Raw genomic sequence first — 23,820 nt, 5'->3', positions numbered from 1 at the left:
GGCTGCAAATTACAGTGCGTACACGCTAATACTTCTGCACAGGTGTGTAAGTTTTGTGAATTTGTTCTACCTGATTAATAATTAACACAGCCTCTTTCCAGACAACAATTCGGTATAATTTTACTCAGCATTTCATAGAATCATAGAATATCAGGGTTGGAAGGGACCCCAGAAGGTCATCTAGTCCAACCCCCTGCTCGAAGCAGGACCAATTCCCAGTTAAATCATCCGAGCCAGGGCTTTGGGAGATTTGGGGGGTTTTTTTGTTTTAAATAAAACCAAAAACACTCCACTGTGTTAATACGGTGATACAGATTCATAGTTAAAACTACAAAACTGCCAGGAATGGAGAAAATAAGGTTCTAACGGTATTGTTAACTCAGCTGAATAGTACATACTTATTGTTATAAAATGCGTACAGCAGTAATTCATCAAGCTACACATATAGCCAGAAGAACAGGAATACAAATTACTATGTACCCACAATAAAGCTGAGTTACCACTACCATTGAAAATGTAGTTGTTGTGTTCCTGATGTTTTGTTATTTTTAATAGCAAAAACTGAAGGAGTTCTAAACTGAGAAGTGGCTATGTAAAAAAAGGGCACCTACGTACTGAGCTGATTTACTTTCTGTGTATACTCAGAATTATATCTGATGACTTCAGTGATTAAAATAAGTTCTCACTATTTTTTTTATTGCTGATAACATCACCAAACCAGCACCGCAAAGTCCTGGGTTTTATTCCTTCTTGTGATCATCAAGAGAGCTATTGAATTTTAATAGTTACACCAACACACAGTCTGATTATTAAACAACTTTTTTATAACTTAAAAGCAAAGATGCATTTAAAAACTCGACTTGTGTATTTCTCTGATGCCTGTTTGGACTGAAAATTTGAATTCAAGAATGGGGGAGGAAACTGGATGACTCTAGTGACCAGTAATAGAGTACTAAGCCCTTCACTTATAAGGCTTCATATCCCTTGTGAATCTAGTCCAGGTGTGTAGTAATCAAATGTTGCCATGCCCAATAACTAAAACAGCTTCCATAAATCAACATGAAAACAATAAAAAATTTTTTTAACATCCAAGTTAACATGTAAATACAATGGGTCATAATAGAAAATGTTTTTAACAACTCACACTACCTTAAGTGGAGTTTATATAACTCTACTTCAGGATTATGTTTTCCTGTCATACCAAAAAATGAACAGGCTTTGAACCCATAATCTTTGTGTTAAGGGCACAGACTTTTTTCACTTGAACAATTGGAGTACTTAGTGGTGGACTTCAGGCTATCTTCACTATGTACCCACATGTAGAGAGATATTTTACCAGTGGTTTATACAACCATTTGTGAGACAGCACTGGAATGTTTAGTATTAGTAGAGCTGTCTGGAAATTGTGTTTGTGAAAAACAAAATATTTGTGGTTTTTTAACTGAAAAATTGGAAAGTTTCAAAAATTATAGAAAATGTTGAAAAAAAGTTCTTCCATTTACATTTCTTCTGAACAATAAATTTAAGGTAGGTCCAGGTGTTGGATTTGTGGGATATATTTCTGACCCTGGGAATAGATGGTGGGCCATTGATTAGAAACAGCATAGCCAACCAGCTAATTGGGCATATACCTTCTAATTGGTCCACATCTCATCTACCTTGCCACACTGTCTAGCATATTAGCGACACATGGGATAGAACCTCTTTTCCTGAAGTGACTTTATGCAATCTCAGTTAATAAGTGTTGCGCAATATTTAGAGCAGTTTGAAGAAGAACTGGGACCAGAACGTATGGCCTGTTGGCTTACAGTTCAGTGTGGATTTCCCTAGGGTATTATTGTAGGGGAGAGGTTAAGTTGCATTCTCTCTCAAAAGTGTGATATTTCCTCCAAGATGCAGGAATGGGACAGACCTTCCAAATGCATGTCAAGAAAGGTGACAGTTAGCAGGTCCTCTTAGTGTAGGCAAGGCTGCTGCAGGTGACAGGAACCTTATCTACACTTTGGCTCCCAGTGTGGAACTGCATCAGTGCTAGTAATAGTGAAAATGTTATCCATATGTTTAAGGGTGGACATCTTTATGGATATCCAGGACTGATAACACGAACTGTACACTTTCAAGCCTCTGATCCAGTGTCCCCTGAAGTCAATGAAAGCCTATTTAAATGGGCATTGGATGTGGGTTTGAAAGGGTTAAGTTTTATGCCTTGGACTTGCTTTAGACTTCACTTTGTGGTTTTATTGACATATTGGCAGCTTCTCTTTGCAAAATGAATCTATAAAAGATCAACAGAACAGTATGATAAACTCCCTCCCCCCAGGTAGACAGAATAAATGGCATAGATTTATTTTGCTTCTAGAGGAGGTTTTTTAAAATGTAGTATGCCCTCTAAAAGAAAAGCAGTCAAGAGCCTATTTTTATTTTCAAAGATAGCCTGTCAGTGAAGTAAAATAAAATATTTTTTTCTAAATAAATCTTTACATGCAACTGAAGTTGCATGTAGTCTAGACAGTGGAGTTTAGTCAGAATCCATTCAGAAAAATAGAATATAAAAAGGGAAGATGTAAATGGTGCATGTGATGGATCTTGAGACTCACCACTGTAGTGCCTCCTGCTGGCCATTCTGGAATTAGCTCAAGTCCTTCCACAGGGCACCCTCCTCCGGTGGTGTATCACTCACTGTTACTCCCGCTTTGCTGTCTCTACCACTCTGTGACCCACATTAGTCCCTGGACCATGGCATCCTCTTCTGGGTACAGCCCTCTGGCTGCACCCTGCTCCACTGTCTCCCCCCACTTTCAGGGGAACTGGGGGTTTATAGTCCAGCCACTCACTTTGGTGGACCAGTTTAGTCCCTTGTTCCAGGGGCAAACTGCATTCTGTGTTGGCCACTTTCCTCAGGGCAAGTGGGGGCATCCCAAGCACCTTATCTGCTCTTCCTCCAGGGCCTCAGTCTAGCAGCAGTCAGCCAGAAGCCCCTTCTGCTCTGCTACCATGCCCAGCACTACTCAAGCCATTGGGCTCCTAGACAACCAGTACTTCTCCCTAGCAGGCCAGTGAGAGACTACCCTCTACTCTATTGAGCAGCCCTTTATATATGGCCCCTGCTGGGCCTGATTGGCCACCGAAAAAGCCACCTCCAGATTGGTTCGCTTACTGAGCCCTCCTCTAATTGGATGGTCCTGCACATGCTCCCTCTGGCCTGCTTTAACCCTCCCTCTTCCCACAGTGGGGCAAGTGCCCCACTACAGTGCAGAAAAGCTTTGTGTTGTTTACTTGAATGCAATGAAGAAAGATGGCAAACAAAAAGGAATGTTTGGATTTGTCCTAAAAGGAAAGAAATTAGCAGCATTTCCTCCAAAGAAAATAAATGCAAAACAATTTTGGGCTCAGTTCTAGTCTTATGCACATAGACCGAGCACACAGAGGGAGCATTGGTTGAGCCACAACACAGAATGTTATCTTATAAATATAAGGAGGCTTATTTACGTGGACCTTGGCATCTGGGGTTTAAGGTGATCTCTTTAATGTTTAACCATAAGCAAATAATAATTTCAATCAGTGACAATAGCAGCCCATCCTACCATCTCGTTTTAAGCTCTGGTCCTATTTAATGATGATGATATTAAAGCACTGATGGATTTGTAAATGTGTTCAAATGAACTCATCTGTGAAGACACTTTCACTTCGCCGTACTTGTCAAGAGTGTCATTACATGTCAGGGTGTGAGAGCTTCAAAGTGGAGCTGAGGCGCTCTGCTGCTTGACAGATGTGCTGTGTGAAATGTCACCATTGACAAAAAAAAGTGCGCCTATTAGTATATAATAAAGCACTTTCATATTTCATGTACATACATAGACTCTCTTGTATATTATTTTTGGGTTACTGTTCTGGGTGCACAAAGCCAAAAAGCAAGATGAGTACCTCACAAAGAAAGTATACTGCCAATGTAAAATACAACTGAAGTCTCTGATGTGTTTGTTGATGTAGGCTGCCTGCAAACCTAGTCTTACTACATTTTTCCACAGGGGAAGGAGGAATTATTTTGGTCCCATCACTTTGGAACAGTGAATTTAGGGGCAGGTTTTCAAACACCCCTAAGGGATTTTAGGAGACTAAGGCTTTGTCTGCATTGGAACTGAACAACAAAGCTTTTGCCATTCAGAAGTGTTAAAAAAAACCCCCAACCAACCCCCGAAAGAAAAAAGTTTTGTTGGATGAAAAGCACTGGTGTGAACAGTGCTTTGTCAGCAGCAGAGCACTCCTGCCGACAAAGCTACTGCTGCTCGTTGGGGGTGGTAGTTTTTTGTTGGTGGAAGAGCTCTCTTCTGCCGAGAAACAGCAGCTACACTGCATGTCTTTTAGCATTATGGCTGTGTCACTAGAAGGTGCCTAGCATAGACAAACACGGAGTCCCACTGACTGGTACAAAATCTTGGTTTGACACCCATGGAAAAGGAAGTCCTATGCCTATCTACAATTAGGTATAGTACTGTAGTGCAGGTATCCTCACAATGCCACATCAAAGTGGCTCAGGCCTGTTCTTGAGGGACTGAGTGTCTAGGCCTGAGAGATGAATAAAGGGGAAATCAGTTGTAGCCGGAAACTCACGTAAGACAGAATATTACCACCCTCAAGATCTGCTTTTACTTAGAACAAAATGAAGGAGAAAAAAAATTCTTAGTGCAAGGAGACTGGCAAAAGACAGTTATAGGTCTAGTCCCAGTTCCTTACTTTGGGAAACCTTATTATAGCCTGTAGTAGGAGGGTTGCCTCAACAGTCACTGTGCCAAAATATATGCCTGGAGGAAAGGAAACCAGTACACATATTAGCTAAAATGGAGGTTGTAAATTGCATTGTTCCTACTCCAGGCCCATGGAACCTATAAAATCTTCTCAAAATTAAGTCTGCTGGTTGTTGTTTTTGAAGGGAGAGCGGAGGGGAAGGTAGGAAGTGGCTGAACAGGGCAATCAAAAAGCTGAATGAAAAAAGTCTAGAAGCTGCACTTTTAGAGTTTCCAAGTCCTTGAGGGGATTTTCCCCTAGAAGGGATGATTTGGCCCTGAGCAAGAACTTCAGAAATGGGCCCCTTGATTTTGTAAGCTTGTGAAAAAGCAAAAATAATTATCACAACAATAGAAAGTTTGTGATGAATAGGACAATTTATTATTCCTTCAGAAAGGTGGGGGGAGAACTTCTTGTATTCAAAACATTATTCTGCTGCCTGAAGTACAGGATTCCTGGGCGATCTGTAGGATGAAATACAAGTTTATTGGAGGTAGTGTTTGAGGGAGCAATACAAGTAATAAGCCCGAATACAGTAGGTCTAAGCGAAGCTTTGCTACAACTTAAACACTTCACAGTGTAGCATTAGAAGGCTCTTCAAATTATATTTTGCAGGGAAAGTACTAAACAGTCCAAATAACCAATTGTATTGTTTGTGATCCAAAAGTTAAGCAATACAATGTAAATGTTTGCCATTTGTTATAATCACTATTGTTCTAATTTAAATAGGTTTTGCTGTGTTTTTAGCTTCAAAGCAAAAAAGAGTGCACTCCACTGAAATTTTGGATGCTATTGTTGCATCTGACAAAACCCTTCCTACACTAATATTTTGTGCTTTTCTTTTATATGGTATATGAAGTCAATAGCATAAGGCCTCTTTTCATTTTGGTTTAATGCAATACAAACTACATTTGAAGAAGGGGAATAAATACAAAACCCAATTTGATACTGTAGCAAGTGGATTTTTGTTTTTTTAATGTTTTAGGTAATTTACTGGATGTGGCTGGTGCCAGAGATTTCCTGGGGTTTAGACAAGCATGATTTCTACCAACGTGCCTAGGATGTTTACAGCTTTCAGAAGTTAGCCATTTTCCTATGATCGCAGGGAGAATTTGGATAGGTTACAGGGATATAATGTAGAATCATAGAAGATTAGATTTGGAAGAGACTTCAGGAGGTCATCTAGTCCAACCCCCTGCTCAAAGCATGACAACCCCAACTAAATCATCCTAGCCACGGCTTTGTCAATCCAGGCCTTAAAAACTTCTAAGGATGGAGATTCCACCACCTCCCTAGGTAACCCATTCCAGTGCTTCACAGTCCTTCTAGTGAAATAGTGTTTCCTAATATCCAACCTAGACCACCCACACTGAAACTTGAGACCATTGCTCCTTGTTCTGTCATCTCCCACCACTGAGAACAACCGAGTTCCATAGTCTTAGGAACCCCCCCTTCAGGTAGTTAAAGGTTGCTATCAAATCCCGCCCCCCACTCTTCTGCAGATTAAACAAACCCAGTTCCCTCAGCCTCTCCTCATATGTGCCCCAGCCCCCTGATCATTTTTGTTGCCCTCCGCTGGATGTTTTCCAATTTATCCACATCCTTTCTGTAGTGGGGGGGTCTAAAACTGGACACAATACTCCAGATGTGGCCTCAACAGTGCCAAATAGAAGGGAATAATCACCTCCCTTAATCTGCTGGCAATGCTCCTACTAATGCAGCCCAATATGCCCGTAGCCTTCTTGGCAACAAGGGCACACTGTTGACTCATATCCAGCTTCTCGTCCACTGTAATCCCCAAGTCCTTTTCTACAGAACCGCTGCTTAGCTAGTCGCTGCATGGGATTCTTCTGTCCTCTGCACTTGTCCTTGTTGAATCTCATCAGAATTCTTTTGGCCCAATCCTCCAATTTGTCTAGGTCACTCCCTATCCCTACCCTCCAGCATATCTACCTCTCCCCCCAGCTTAGTGTCATCTGCAAATTTTCTAAGGGGCAATCTATCACATTGTCCAGATCATTAATAAATTTGTTGAACAAAACCAGCCCCAGGACCAACCCCTGGGGCACTCCGCTTGATACCAGCTGCCAACTAGACATTGAGCCATTGATCCCGACAACCTTACAGTCCATTCATCCAATCCATACTTTTTTAAACTTGCTGGCAAGAATACTGTGGGAGACGGTATCAAAAGCTTTTCTAAAGTTAAGATATATCACATCCACCACTTTCCCCATATCCACAGAGCCAGTTATCTCATCACAGAAGGCAATCAGGTTGGTCAGGCATGACTTGACCTTGGTGAATCCATGTTGACTGTTTCTGATCACCTTCCTCTCCTCCAAGTGCTTCAAAATGGTTTACTTGAGGACCTGATCCATAATTTTTCCAGGGACTGAGTTGAGGCTGTAGTTCCCCAGGTTCTCCTTCCTCCTCTTTTTTTTAATAAAAAAAAGATGGGCACTATATTTACCTTTTTCCAATCATCCAGGACCTCTCCCAATCACCATGAGTTTTCAAAGATAATGGCCAATGGCTCTGCAATCACATCAACCAATTCCCTCAGCACCCTCAGATGCATTAGATCTGGACCCAGGGACTTGTGCATGTCCAGCTTTTCTAAATAATCCTTAACCTGTTCTTTCACCACTGAGGGCTGCTCACTTCCTCCCCATACTGTGTTGCCCAGGTCAGCAGTGTGGGAGCTGACCTTGTCTGTGAAGACCGAGGCAAAAAAAGCATTGAGTACTTCAGCTTTTTCCACATCCTCTGTCACTAGGTTGCCTCCCCCATTCATTAAGGGTCCCACACTTTCCCTGACCTTCTTGTTGCTAACATACCTGTAGAAACCCTTCTCGTTACCCTTCGTATCCCTTGCTAGCTGCAACTCCAGTTGTTTTTTGGCCTTCCTAGTCCCTAGTCAACTGACCAAGTTTCCACCTATTGTAAGCTTCCTTTTTCTGTTTCAGCTCACTGACGATTTCACTGTTAAACAAAGCGGGTTGCCTGCCATATTTTCTATTCTTCCTGCACAGCGGGATGGTTTATTCCTGCACCCTCAATAAGGCTTCGTTAAAATACAGCCAGTTCTCCTGGATTCCTTTCCCCCTCATATTAGCCTCCCAGGAGATCCTGCCCATCAGTTCCCTAAGGGAGTCAGTCTGCTTTTCTGAGGTCCAGGGTCTGTATTTTGTTACTCTCCTTTCTTCCTTTTGTGAGGATCCTGAACTCAACATCTCATGGTCACTGCTGCCCAGGTTGCCACCCACTTCTACTTCTCCTACAAATTCTTCCCTGTAGATTTGATCTTCTTTAACCCTTCCCATAACTTTTCTCCCCATTCCCACAAAACAACAAAATGGCTTGAACATAGAAGGCTGAGAGGCTTTTCTTATAAAGAGAAGAGAATACATGGAATTAGCAGTATTAGAATAAATTATAGGAACTATAATTGATTGTCAAGGAAATAAGCAATGCCCTTCTGTTGCTTGCTTATGCATAGAGATTTCACAATTTATGTATGTTTAATTGTGTGAAGGGCTTTTCTGACCCTTTGTGATTAGTGCCTGTTGAAAGTGTTTGAAATTTTGGGGGAAATACCTTCTATTTCTTGAAACACTTTTACCCCAATATAAGCTGTTTTAAAACTATTAAGACTTTTTTTAAAAAAGGGTGAAGTTTCAATCATTTTTGACTAACTCTATCCATGGTGATAGATGTTATTTATCATTATTGATTTATTATTAAAGGCCCAGGTTATACCTTCCAAGATCTGCATGCAGATGGCTGCACTCCTACAGAGTTAGAAGGGAAGGGCTGTCAGGTGACTATTTCAATATTTTCCCTCATTATCATCAACCCTATGGAGTATATGCCATGGGCACAGGGTCTGTACAGTGGAAGGGGACAGAGACTAGGAAGAGGTCTGAGCAAGATGAGCATTGGGTGGGAGAACATACACACCATACGCTGAGCAGTCTCAGATTGTATTATCTTTTCCAAGGAGCCCCTCCACACCAGGATCATGTGGGATCAGGACACCACAGCTGGCGGAGACCCTACTAGCATGACAGCAGAAATGCATGGGGGGTGCCAAGGACCAAAGCTGGACACACAGTATCTCTGGGTATCCACCAGGTTTGGGGGTGTGGCCTGTGGCTCATTCTATAGTGGGACAAAACACGCCTCTCCAATAGGCCAGAGGGGGGTTCTCTTACAGAGCTCCACAGAGATATTCTACCCAGAGCCACCTTTCAAATGTTTCACTGCAGGTGGGAAAATTGGACTATTATTAGAAAACAATTCATCTGAGCAGGAGATATTTTAAGATGGGAATCTAACACTAAGTGGATGATCGAGCACCTTTCCTGAATCAGGGACAAAGAGTAAAACAAACCAATGTTTGGCAGGAACAGCAGAATCTGCATCTGCTCACTGTCTCACCTATATGGGCCCTTCCCACTGCATCCACCTGTATTTATAGTAATCAGGTTGTGTTTTTAAATAGTTTGTACAACATAACATGGCTACTTTATAATCCACATACATTATCTGCAGTTAGTTATGCATAAACATAAACCAATTAAATCTAAATAGGTCAATCCCCCACAGAAACAGTGAGAAGAAACTCAAGAGTTCCCAAAAGCTTAGGATGAGTTCACCTGAGTCTCAGTTAGTCTTTGCTCACCAAAAATCTATACAGTCTGCTGAGTCAAATGTACTGCAACAACATCTTCCCTCTACTTGCTTGTAGAAAACTTCAGCTGGAATCCATGCAGACCCTTTTCCTCCTCTGCAGAAATCATTCACTTAAAACTAATTAACTAAGCACACAATTTAAGTATATAGCTAAAAAAACCCTGTTGCAAAATGCTTCAGAGATAGAGGAAAAACAGCTTGCTTTCTACTTACGAAGCTCAGCTTCTTCCAACCCACACAGGTCATGTAGCCTTTTATAAAGCAGCTGTGCTGACCACTTGCTTTCATGAAAAGAGTCTAGCAATAGGGAACCTATTGAACATACCCAAAACTACCACACCCAATTCCAGAAACTTCTGAGTGTGGAGTGCTAATGGTGCACCTGGCTAGCAATATTCTTCCCTTTCTCCACTGATCTCTTAAAGAGATATAGCCCTATGAGGAACACCTGCTGCAGCACACTTGTTTAGCAAAGTTGTGAAATCTAGGAAAGGTGCCCTTGAATTTTCCAGGAGCTTTCAGTCTATTACTGTCCCTCTAAGGCCTCTCTTTTTAATCCCACATATAGATGATTCAAACAAGGAGGGGAACCCCAAAACCAAACATACATCCCCTTTAAAAGGTCTCAGGAAAACAGTTTTAACAGAGTTCATAAGGCCCCTCAGGGTCCTGGTTCAGAGCTCCCAAGTTTGGAGTCAGCAAACAAAGTCTCTGGACCTGGTGACTGCAGCTGGAAGCAGGCCTCCCAGGCAAGGCAGACAGACTCTCAAGTCCCCTGGGTCTGAGTTCAAGTGGCTAGCCTGAATCTTTGCTGGAGTCACAACTTCCACATTGCTTTTTTAAGTGTGCTAGCCTGAACTACATTAGTATGACAATCTACCTGGCTGGGAATCATGCTCTCAGATACAATGTAGCCATACTGAGTCCGGCTAGTCCCTGTAGCCTGAGATACCACAACCTATATGGCTTCTAGCCTCCTCTCTCTTATTCAGCTTCCTCTTCGTGTTAAAATAGCCCTATCCCAAGGTGATCCTTGACTGTGTCCAGGCTTGCTTCCTCTGTGAGCTCCAGCTTCCTTAAGGGGGAAGTACACCATGCCATACCATAGTTGCCAAAACTCCTAAACGTTCATGCCACTGTATGAGACTGCAGTTTTGCCTTGCAGGGGCTCATGTAAATTTTTTCCTTAGTTTGGGCATTCACAATCCCAAATTCAAAACAAAACATATGAAATGGGACTGTTTCACCTAGCTTTGCACAGAAGTTATGTAAGATTGTGAACTGATTACTTACCATATTACTTGTAAAATTGTACTCAGAAATCAGTAATGATAACAATTACAAAAGGTAGATCAGACTTGTCTATAATGAATCCTAAAGCTTTTCTTGGATAACTTATGATGTAACAGAAGTGTCCTCTTACATCAGAGGCTTGAGTGTGGATGCTAGCAAGTTCATTCATCCACTGAGCTTTATTCATTCTTTCTCACACATATGCCCTTCTAATAAGAAGAAGGCCCTGGAGGTTTTTCGCCTTCCTCTGTAGCATGGGGCACGGGTCACTTGCTGAAAGATTCTCTGCTCCTTGAAGTCTTTAAACCACGATTTGAGGACTTCAATAGCTCAGACATAGGTGAGAGGTTTTTTGCAGGAGTGGTGGGTGAAATTCTGTGGCTTGCATTGTGCAGGAGGTCAGACTAGATGATCATAATGGTCCCTTCTGACCTAAATATCTATGAATCTATCTATGAATCTATGAATAATGGTCCATTTATTCCAATATACATATACATACATATACATAGTCTGGCCATTCTACCTGCTTGAGAAGAAAACATGAGCTTACTGTACCATAAAGTATCATAGTGCCATTTAATGATAAATTTAAACAATGTAACAAAAATTAAATTAAATTAAAGCTGTGGTTCCTTCTCCATTCTTCTCCTCAGGGTGAAAATGATATGTGATTCTCCTTGTGTTATTTGTGAAGGCAAGGTCAAAACTGTCTGTAATGGACAATTATAGAGTAATATGTCCATAAGGTAAGTGTAGGATCCTCTTTGATCCTCAGGTAAACAGCTACATTGATGTAAGAAGAGATCTTCCAAACTTATGGGGACACCTTGCCCCTTTAAAAATCATTTGGAAACTGTTGCTGTTATGTATACAATATGTATGAACTGCCTCTATTTCAGGAGGGAGTTCAAATGACTCTGTCTACTGTAAGAGGCTGTGTAGCTAAACAATACATTTATTTTCATTGCACCTTCTGAGTTTCAATCCAAACAAAATTCTGCCCCAGAAGAAATAGGAAGCACTTAGGATTTTTTTTTTTTTACTTGGGAAAAAAAGAGCTAAGTGTGAATCATTTTAAAAAATAAAAATCTATTTGTTACCAGGTCTTTTCTTGTGTCTGGCCAGGACCCACTGATCTTTATTTGTATAAGACTTTTTTTCATTTTTAAACACATTGTCTGAGGCTCTGAAATCCCCTTACAAACATTAATTCATTTAAACTCAACCTCCCTTTGACACAGGGAAATATTACTGTCCCCATTTTACAGGTGGGGAAACAAACACAGAGGTCAAATGACTTATCCAAAGACACACAGCAGGTTAGCAGCAGTAAGAGGTACTGGTTCTCCTGGGATATACCTAGTAATAATGGAACAAAGTTTAAATAAAAAATAGAATTAAAACAAGAAATGAAAATTTGGGCTAATTTTCAGAAAAAGCCTCCTAATAGAGAATAATTTCTAAAGGGAAATGATAGAAGCCACAATACTTGAGAAATTTTACACAAGACTCTAAAAAACCAAGAATGGATGGTAGGATATAATTGTGCATTGGCACGAAGATGGGCGAAATTACCTAATAAATCATATTAAATGTATATAGAATATTCTTTCACATAATAAATAAAATATTTCCCCACATATCTTTCTTTCTTTCCTACAATGATAGCATATTTTTCGTTACTGTTTCATTTTTTCTCTACTATCAGGGAAAACACACAAAAACTCAGGAAGAAAAAAGAATGCAGTAGGTCTCAAAGGGAGGTTAAAAAAAGGACCTTGACTACTTATTATTCATCCACATTCTTGCTGCTGAATTGCCATCAGTCTTTTATTCACAAAGGCTCAATCATTCTTGCATCAGAATAAGGCAGGTTGAACTGGTTTGGATATAATAAGAATACATTTTCACCCAAAACATCCACCAAACCAAAGCTTTTTGAATGTTTAAAAGTGTTTGCACTGCTTTTCATTGTCATCACTATTTTCCAGCTGTGAACAACTGTGCGCTTGTTTGTTCCAGCTGGATGAAATGCTGACATACTATCAGAAAGACGGCTGCCAAGATATTTCTGACCCAAACACAAGGCAGAAGTACTAGAATCATAACAGAAAGCCTGTTCTTGTCAGACATTCATCATAGGGACTCTGTCTGGGCACATCTACCTTTCCTTGTGCAGAAATGCTTGCTGCCTCTAAATTTTCCCCTTAGAAACTGTGAAAAGAAATTCACAGTTTATTGTTTCTCCCAATTTTATTTTTATTGCTGTGCAATATATTCAGAGACAAAATCATTACAAAATGCCATGCAAAGAGGCTTTATCATCATGAGTAAGCCACATATAAAATACAGCAAATTTGCATCCAGTTATTCTTGTTACATTCCTTAGAGTTTAAGTACCCCCAATGTATAATATTCCAGAGTACCTGGTATTGAAAAGCCAGATTTGTTCTTCCCAGTGTGATAAAGAACAAGGCCCAGATTAACAAAGGTATTTATGTTCCAAACTGTCACTGAAATCATTGTACGCAGTATTATTTTAGCCATGTCAGTCCCAGGATATTAGAGAGACAATGTGGGTGAGGTAATAGCTTTTATTGGACCAACTTTTGTTGGTGAAAGAGTGAGAGAAGCTTTCAAGAGAGAGACACAGAGCTCTTTCTTAGGTCAGTCCTGAAGAAGAGTTCTTGTAGCTTGAAAGCGTGTCTCTCTCACGAACAGAAGTTGTTCCAATAAAAGATATTACCTCACCCACCTTGTCTCTCCATTGAACTCATCAGAAATCAGCCTAAATACCTTTGTGCATCTGGGCCCAATTATCCCAATATTGAGATAATTTCAGGCGAGACTAGAGCATGTAAATCAGGGTTCCTCCTTTATTTCATCACCTCCAACATCTCTCAGAAATGTGATTTGTCATCTTGCTCATTTTCGCTGGAATCAAGTACATTTGCATCACAATCTTATGTTACATCTCTAATATATTTGTTGAAATAGAACAAACATAATGGAGCTCTCCAGATCAAGAGGATGTGCCCTTTTTTCCTTTTTAAAACAACTTTTCTTTACTAGGCCAATGAATCATAGAAAAGGCTTTGTACAAATTTCCTCACACATTCTTAGTTTCCTTATTTAAAACTTGATTTGTTCAAAAACAAAGGGCTCTCTAGTTCTAGCAACTTTATCTTTAGGCTGAATGAAAAAGCTTCTTATCTAGAAAGAAAAGAAAAGGAGGACTAGTGGCACCTTAGAGACTAACAAATTTAGTTGAGCATAAGTTTTCGTGAGCATCCGATGAAGTGAGCTGTAGTACTCCTTTTCTTTTTGCAAATACAGACTAACACGGCTGCTACTCTGAAAGAAAAGAAAGTTTAGCATGTTTTGTTTGTGTCTTAGCTCTGTAAGAGACATTAATTTATCTTAATCTAAAAAAAAAGAGATAAGTATATCAATGCATTAAACTATATTCTATTTTTCCAGTCATTTCAGTTAATAAGGACGAAGTTTAAATTAGATCCAATGAGTGTACAGGGCATAGATTTGCTTTAACTATGAATTTTGCACATACCCTTCTTGATGAAGGGAGAGTCATAGCCACTGTTGTGGGGAGAAGTTAAATTCAGATTTATGCTCACTGGTCCATAAAAATGGCAAGATTTTTTTAAAACAAAAACACATTCTATTTCTACCCAATAACTGATGAGGAAGGCAAATTCTAAGTAAATATGGCCATTAATTAAGCAATGTGATGTTTGTTCAGAACTGGAAGAGAGTCTCTACCATGTTCTAGAGACTTATGCAACAATCGTAAGATCATCTGAATGCTGTTATACATCACAAGAAAACATTGTGATGCCTCTACTTGGGAATGGTAGCAAAATTAATAAGACTTGAAATGCAGCATAAGGTAAAGTATTACTCTGGAAGGCCTCATCAGTATAAGTTTAGGACACTAAAAAATTGAGCAGTGTAACACTGAGATGATCAATTTGTAAAATTAGATTGTAAGTACTTTGATTTTATACTTCTCCTAGATAAAACCTGTCCTGTAGCAGCTGCTGTACACGTTCTCACCTAGATTTCTATAATGATCTCCTTGAAAAACCAATTAAAACATAACTTATATCAGACCCGTGGTCATGGGAGATGGTCACATTTTTTTCAAGTTCTTTTTTGCAAGCTTTTTTCAAAGTTTTTTTCCCATTTTCCCCACTAGTTCTAATAGTCATCGTGACTTCATATATCTTTAATTGGATATTAGGTTTTTCCCTTCAATCTCTAAAACACCTAATGTTTTCCCTCTGAAAATATCAGAATAACTACCCATGTATAATAAATACAAAGGTATTTTAACTGACAAGGAAAACATTGGAATTTCTTCTTTACTGATCTGAATCACAAAGTACAAGAGGCATGTTCCTGAAGCTTCTCAGCCTTTCAAGTGAAACTAGAAAGTGAATCCTTAGAGGTAGCAATAATAATAAATAACAATAATGAAAAGCCCCACCACACATGCAGGAAGGCGTAGGAATAAAGATGATCGGATATAATGATTGGACTTGACCTTCAAATTAAACAGCTTATGGAAGTAATGGGGGACATGTTTCTAGGTAATTGCTAATGCTGTAGGTTATTCCAGGCAGGCAAAATTACTGATTTTATATAACACTTCTTGTTTAATGAGTGGCTAAGATTTAAGTGTCTGACAGTTTAACATCTCTCTCATTTCCTTCAGAGACTGTGAAGGAAAAGGAATAACGTTTTCTTTTGTAATGTGAAAAGCTGACACAGAGCTGTCAGACGTTTCAGTTCAGCTAATCTTCCATAGAAAATGCAATGTTGTGTGGGTTCTGACTTCCCCAGGAGTTTATTGATCTCATGTTTGCCAGATAAACAAGTGACATCAGCACTGCAACCTCTTCATGAGTAAGTAAAATGGCAGATCAGATCCTAGTGCCCAGGTACAGGTATAGAGTAACAATCAAATTTCTTATTTATACTAGTACAAGGTGCTATAGTTGCTCCAGCAGATTCAGAATACAGAATCCCTTTGTTTGGATACAATCCCTTATATCAGCCACTAACAAATGGAAGACAACCTCACAAAACTGCTCTTTATAAATACCATTACCAAATTTTCTATAATCAGTGTGGGTCACTGAGAGATGAAGTAGCCCAAGAAATTTGTTCAAACTGCAGTGGACAACTCATGGTTTAATTGACTGGAGCTGAATGCAAACATCTGCAAAGAACAGCTTCTTGAATATTTAGATGGACTATGTCAGGCAGTAACAAATATTGTATTACATTAGCATTAATAATATAGTTTGTCATTTACAATTACAGGAAACAAAACAACCCTCTTCACTGCCCACAGTACTTCCCAGGCTTTACTTTTTGCAACCTATTAGCCCTTGTGTGGTATCCCTTGTCTGACCTTACTCTGGTAAAGCTGCTAATTTATCAATAAAGGATCTATGAAAGCGACATGCTGAGTAAGTCAATGGCTAATAAAGAGCTGATTTCATACATCATGAATCTTATTATTCATGTTTTTTATTACCTTGCGCTATAAAGGGCGGTGCCAATTCATTCTTTATAGCACTTAGAGGTGGGAAAAAAGGTTATGTAGAAGTATATGATCATTAAATGCATACTAGCATTACAAGGAATAAGACTGTATAGATTCATTGACAATGAAGTAAAATACAGTAGATAACTAGTTGCGGTGAGAATATATATTCATCCATCAGCTGGAACATAAAATATATACATTTTTCTTATGCATAATTCCCCACTTCCATTTAACATTTATAGTTTTCAGGGTGTTAAAGACCAAAATCCCAAATTCTATTCCAGCAGGAAAAGGAAATGCATTAAATCCTGATCATCACTCTCTCTAGCTAGCTTACAAGTTGTTTCCAGAAGCAGAACATGGCATAATTGCTGTCAGCTGAAAGTCAATATCAGCTTGAACCTCTGTCTCTGTAGACACAATTTCAGACTAGCTAGTTGCTGCCTTAATTTGCTTTATTTTACAACTTGATACAGGATCACTTTAATAGGAATTCATCATGACATTTTTAAACACCATTTTATGTATCTGCCTACATCACTGAATGTGGAAAGTCAATGCATGGTTATTTGTCTGTGTGGTGAAATTACCATCTTCTGGTATTGGTGCTATGTGAGATTTTTCCCCCCAGAACATTTGACTTTAATGGCTACTTTTCCCGAGTAAAAGACCTTTAGTTTATATGTCCTTCTGCTCTTTGATGCTAGGTGCACATTTTCTGATTGGTTGGTTTCATTAGGTTGCTAGCTTTGTTTGTGGATTTTGTACAAAGTCAATTTCTTCAGCAGCAATGCTGCAGTTTGATATGGAAATGATATTGTGCTCCTACCACAGGGGTGAAATTCATTTTGATTGCTTCATATCCATGCACGATTCCTTTCTGAAAATGTTTTGTTTCCTGTTTTTTGTTTTCATTTCAGTTAGGCTTTCTATTGCCTGTTTCATGTATGTCCTTTGTGTAAGAGTGTTTGTTATAGACCAGATTTTCCAACTCTTGCTCACCCTGAGCAACAGTTACACATGTATTCCCATTACTATTTACTTGAGTGGCGTCACTGAGCATCTGTCCACACTGCACTCTGAGTTGTGACTGCAGCTCAGGTAAATACACCCGCACTAGTTTTTAGCCATGCTAAAATGGCTAAAAATAGCAGTGTAGATGTGTGGTGTGGGCTTCAGCACAGGTTAGCAATGCTGGTACATACCTAGGATTGCTGGTGGGCTTGTACAGCCTGTACTGAAGCCTGTACTGTTGTCTTCTCTGCTATTTTTAGCAACGTTAGATTTGGTAGGTCTCCCCAAGCTGAAATCACACTTTGGATGCAGTATAGGCATACCTTTAGTGTGAGAAGGATGGCAGAGTCCAGCCTTATGTTGGGGGAACTTTCTCTTTCACTTCTAGGCACTCATTAAACAGCACAAATACATTTAAAGAACTTCTTCCTTCCCCCTTTTAAAAACAGTGTCAAAGATTTACCTTAAAATTCATGGAAAGATGAAAACAGGCAAAACAGGATTATTTGGGGATGTCAGAACACTCTGTGTTTTCTTACTGTCACCAGCTGAAACTAGAGCATTTATAGTAATGTTACTTTAAAAATATATTTTTCTATTATTGACAGTGTAAATAAATCTCCAGAGGTTATTAAGGGTGTAGTATGTTTGCCAAGATGAAAACAAAAATTAAAATCTTATTTTCATTTGAATTAAGGCACCTTTACACTGTTTTGGCAGTGTGTATGTAGATATTATACCTATAGCAAGGTCCCTTTACACTTCAGTGTGAAAGACAATCAAGCCTTTAAAACTGAAAAGCAAAGAGACTGGTTGGATAATCATGTTAAATTTTAGGTGCTGATTCAGATCAGATGGAGGGTCTCTCCATTATAGTCAAATTACTCTGGGGTATTTTGTTGCACACAATAGTAGCTGTAAAGACAGAGGGTTTTTTTTTTTGGTCCTAATGGAAATGAAGGCATTTTGTGAAAGTAAGACAGCTGTTTAAGGGTTGGGTTTAATTTGTTTATCTTTTCACTGTATAGTACCAGTATGGGTTTATGCACTAGAGTAACGTGGTATAAGGAAGTTCCTATTACAAAATCTAGAGCTTGAATCAATTGTGCTGATTGTTATAAACTGGTATATTTGACTGGTGGTGAAGTCCCTGTATACCTGAAATTACTCCTGGCCCTTATTTGCGGTATGTGGTGTGCAGTGGTAGGGTGGGAGAGTTAAAGGTAACGCACAACCAGGCCTAGGCAAATAGAGCAAAACGACTGCTTGTCTTTGATCCGAGTGAATCAGGATCTCTTTGTACTAAGCCCCATGGCATTAACACTTATGGCAGAGAAATTGTATGCACTAATGTCCCAATCTAACCAATAGGCACTTAAGCCCAACAGTTTATTCAGAGCAAGAAAGCAATACTTTTTTACAAAGTAATCTTTTGTAAACAGGAAAGACAAAGTAAAAACCAAACCTACTTATATATCAAGATACAGTGATGTTCAATAATGTCCTGCAATGACGTTGGGGATTATTAGAAAATCCATTACAATCTACAAACCACACAACTATGCTGACAGCTTGTGCCACACGCTCTCAAAGAAACTGCGGAACCACCTGATCAACATCCTCTACAGCAAACAGGGAAAGATTAAGAATGAGCTCTCAAAACTGGATACTCTCATAAAAAACCAACCTTCCACACAAACTTCCTCGTGGCTGGACTTTACAAAAAGAAGACAAGCCATTTACAACACACACTTTGCTTCTCTACAAAGGAAAAAGGACACTAAACTATCTAAACTACTGCATGCCACAAGGGGCCACAACAGTGGTTCTCTTAACCCACACAGCAATATTGTTAATCTATCCAGCTATACTCTTAGCCCAGCAGAAGAATCTGTCCTATCTCGGGGCCTCTCCTTCTGCCCCTCCACCCCCACGAACATGATACAGTTCTGTGGTGATCTAGAATCTTATTTTTGACGTCTCCAACTCAAGGAATATTTCCAACACACCTTTGAACAGCATACTAATGCACAGAGAACTTCCTACCAACACTACAAAAAGAAGGATTCTGGGTGGACTCCTCCTGAAGGTTGAAACAACAGAATGGACTTCTACATAGAGTGCTTCCGCCGACATGCACAGGCTGAAATTATGGAAAAGCAACATCACTTGCCCCATAACCTCAGCCGTGCAGAACACAATGCCATCCACAGTCTAAGAAACAACTCTGACATCATAATCAAAAAGGAGGTGCTGTCGTCATCATGAATAGGTTGGAATATGAACGAGAGACAGCTCTCTAACACTACATTCTACAAGCCATTATCCTCTGATCCCACTGAGGGTTACCAAAAGAAACTACACAATTTGGTCAAAAAACTCCCTGAAAAAGCACAAGAACAAATCCGCACAGACACACCCCTGGAACCTCAACCTGGGGTATTCTGTCTGCTACCCAAGATCCATAAAACTGGAAATCCTGGACACCCCATCATCTCAGGCATTGGCACCCTGACAGCAGGATTGTCTGGCTATGTAGACTCCCTCCTCAGGCCCTACGCTACCAGCACTCCCAGCTACCTTCGAGACACCACTGACTTCCTGAGGAAACTTAGTGATTGGTGATCTTCCTGATAACACCATCCTGGCCACTATGGATGTAGAAGCCCTCTACACCAACATTCCACACAAAGATGGACTACAAGCCGTCAGGAACAGTATCCCTGATAATGTCACGGCAAACCTGGTGGCTGAACTTTGTGACTTTGTCCTCACCCACAACTATTTCACATTTGAGGACAATATATACCTTCAAGTCAGCAGCACTGCTATGGGTACCCACATGGCCCCACAGTATGCCAACATTTTTATGGCTGACTTAGAACAATGCTTCCTCAGCTCTCGTCCCCTAACGCCCCTACTCTACTTGCGCTACATTAATGACATCTTCATCATCTGGACCCATGGAAAAGAAGCCCTCAAGGAATTCCACCATGATTTCAACAATTTCCATCCCACCATCAACCTCAGCCTGGACCAGTCCACACAAGAGATCCACTTCCTGGACACTATGGTGCTAATAAGTGATGGTCACATAAACACCACCCTATACTGGAAACCTACTGACCGCTATACTTACTTACATGCCTCCAGCTTTCATCCAGACCACACCACACGATCCATTCTCTACAGCCAGGCTCTAAGATACAACCGCATTTGCTCCAACCCCTCAGACAAACACTTACAAGATCTCTATAAAGTGTTCTTACAACTACAGTATCCACCTGCAGAAGTGAAGAAACAGATTGACAGAGCCAGAAGAGTACCCAGAAGTCACCTACTACAGGACAGACCCAACAAAGAAAGTAACAGAACGTCACTAGCTGTCACCTTCAGCCCCCAACTAAAATCTCTCCAGCGCATCATCAAGGATCTACAATCTATCCTGAAGTATGATCCGTCACTCTCACAGATCCTGGGAGACAGGCCAGTCCTTGCTTACAGACAGCCCCCCCCAATCTGAAGCAAATACTCACCAGCAACCACACACCACACAACAAAAACAACTAACCCAGGAACCTGTCCTTGCAACAAAGCCTGTTGCCAATTCTGTCCACATATCTATTCAGGGGACACCATCATAGGACCTAATCACATCAGCCACACTATCAGAGGCTCATTCACCTGCGCATCTACCAATGTGATATATGCCATCATGTGCCAGCAATGCCCCTCTGCCATGTACATTGGTCAAACTGGACAGTCTCTACGTAAAAGAATCAATGGACACAAATCAGATGTCAAGAATTATAACATTCAAAAACCAGTCGGAGAACACGTCAATCTCCCTGTTCACTTGATTACGGACCTAAAAGTGGCAATACTACAACAAAAAAACTTCAAAAACAGACTCCAACGAGAAACTGCTGAACTGGAATTAATTTGTTAACTGGACACTATTAAATTAGGCTTGAATAGAGACTGGGAGTGGATGCGTCATTACACAGAGTAAAACTATTTCCCCATGCTCATTTTTCCTTCTTACCGTTACTCACACCTTCTTGTCAACTGTTGGAAATGGGCCATCCTGATTATCACTACAAAAGGTTTTTTTTCTCCTGCTGATAATAGCTCACCTTAACTGATCACTCTCATTATAGTGGGTACAGCAACACCCATTTTTTCATGTTCTCTGTGTGTATATCTATCTATATATATCTTCCTACTGTATTTTCCACTGCATGCATCCGATGAAGTGGGTTTTTTAACCCATGAAAGCTTATGCTCAAATAAATTTGTTAGTCTTTAAGGTGCCACAAGTACTCCTAATTTTTTTTGCTGATACAGACTAATACGGCTACCACTCTGAAACCTGTCAATTAGAAAAGAGGAGAATCATACAATTGCTAAACTACAGGGTCAAGATGGAAAAGCAAAGGTTAGTGATGTGTTGATGCTATTAAAGCTCACTCTCAAAGCTGGCCAGCCTCATGTTAAGTCTTATTCTTACAAATTTCAAAACCTTCCCTGCATTGCGAGAATATGGAAGGCAGGCAAAGAAGAAGATTAGTGGGATTTAGTGTACTTGGCATTGGTGTTGGTGGGTCAACCAACTTAGCAGACCTGAAGAAAAGTTCTGTGTGGCTTGAAAGCTTGTCTCTCTAACATAAGTTGGTCCAATAAAATAGGGTTACCATATTTGAACATTCAAAATAGAGGACACTCCACTGGAGGGAGGGTATTTGCTCGTACCCCCACCCCGGCCCTGTCCCAACTCCATCCCTTCCCCGCCCCCATTCCAACCCCTTCCCCAAAGTCCCCGCCCCAACCCTGCCCCATAGGACCCCTTCCCCAAATCCCCGCTCCGGCCCCGCCTCCTCCACTGAGCGCGCCATGTTCTCCCTCTTTCCCCCTCCCTCCCAGCCATGTGAAACAGCTGTTTTGCAGCACAAGCGCTGGGAGCTAGGGGGAAAAAGCGGGCACTCTCTCGAGCGATCAACATTCACTCTCTTTCTTGAATGAGCAACATTCACTCTCTTTCTTGAATGAGCAACTCTTCTTTGGGGAAAAATAATAATGGCAAAATCCTGGATGTTTTTAGATATTTAAAAATTCAACCGGATGGCGATTTAAGAACCAAAAAGCCGGACATATCCGGGAAAATACGGACATATAGTAACCCTAAATAAAAGATATTATCTCAACCTACCTTGTCTCTCTAAGCTTAGCAGCTGGCATTTTACCAATGTTGCAATTATTGGTTTGGAAGTGCTGGTAGATATTTAAGAATCTCTCTTTTTCTTTTTTTAAACAAAAATATTACCTTTTGGTATTAGTGTTTACATCTGTCAACATTCAAAATGCCCCTTTAAAGTGACCAATTTGGAGCCAAGACCTGGGGTGGACAGTTTTTATTGTAGGTTTGAGATCTTGCTCCACTGAAGTCAATGTGAGCTTTACTATTGCCGTCAATAGGAACAGTTCCAGGCCCTTTACAAGTTGGGCAAACAAAATGATGTTTTCTCTTTTTAAAATTTTGTTTGAATGTAGCTACCTGCTTTTTCAGCTCAGTAGGAGTGTCCTGTAGCCATGGGAGAAAAGGTGACGTCTGCAAGCAATAGTCGTCTTAGGCACACTGACATTATTCCAGTCTAAAGCATGATGCACCAACCACATCCAGTAATTTGCCTGACAGGTGTAAACTGATGTTTTAACCTGTAAAAACCATCATAGCACTTGGTTTTTTCCCCCTCTCCACTTCTTGAGACATGTTGGTTTTCAACTTGTCAATAAAAATGCCAATAATGTCATACCTGTAGTAAGCCAAAAAGCCAGGGAATGGAAGGCAGATTTTCAGAGATAAAAGTGAACACTTGTTGAGAAAAGAGGTTATTTATTTATTGAAAAATAAAGTAAGACAGCAGTTTGTAGCACAAGGAATAGAGAGAAGTTTCTTACAGTTAAGAGCAGTTTTGCTATAATCACTGCAACTGACTACCTTGTCAGGTTGCATTGGTTAATCTCTGAATCATCTATGGCATGGTTTGTGCTTTTCAGTCTTTATTCTTTTCTTTTAACCTCTTCTGACTGCCCTTCACAGTAGTACTAGATGCTAAAATCTGAAAGCTAATAGTACCCACAGGTAGAGTACATATGAATATACCTGAGATTCTATCAGCAAGGAGTGGCTGGATTGATACAAGACAGCAAGACAGTTCTTGAGCATAAGCACCACTGTATATGCTTTAAGGGCCCTGCAGTCTTAAGTGAGCCAATAACTCAGATGCTGGTCTAGTCCTTGGAGAGAGGAGTCACACTCCACTCAGCCATAAGGCAATATCCCTCTCATGCACTAACAACAGAACCACACAGGGAGAAGACACTCAGGGCACAACATTCTCCCTTCAGCACATTGAAATCTTTGCTGTCTTGGGGCAACTCATGTTGTCCCT

The sequence above is a fragment of the Lepidochelys kempii genome, chromosome 4 (assembly GCF_965140265.1).
Source record: "Lepidochelys kempii isolate rLepKem1 chromosome 4, rLepKem1.hap2, whole genome shotgun sequence".
Taxonomy (NCBI): domain Eukaryota; kingdom Metazoa; phylum Chordata; order Testudines; family Cheloniidae; genus Lepidochelys; species Lepidochelys kempii.
Note: the sequence above shows the minus strand (reverse complement) of the source record.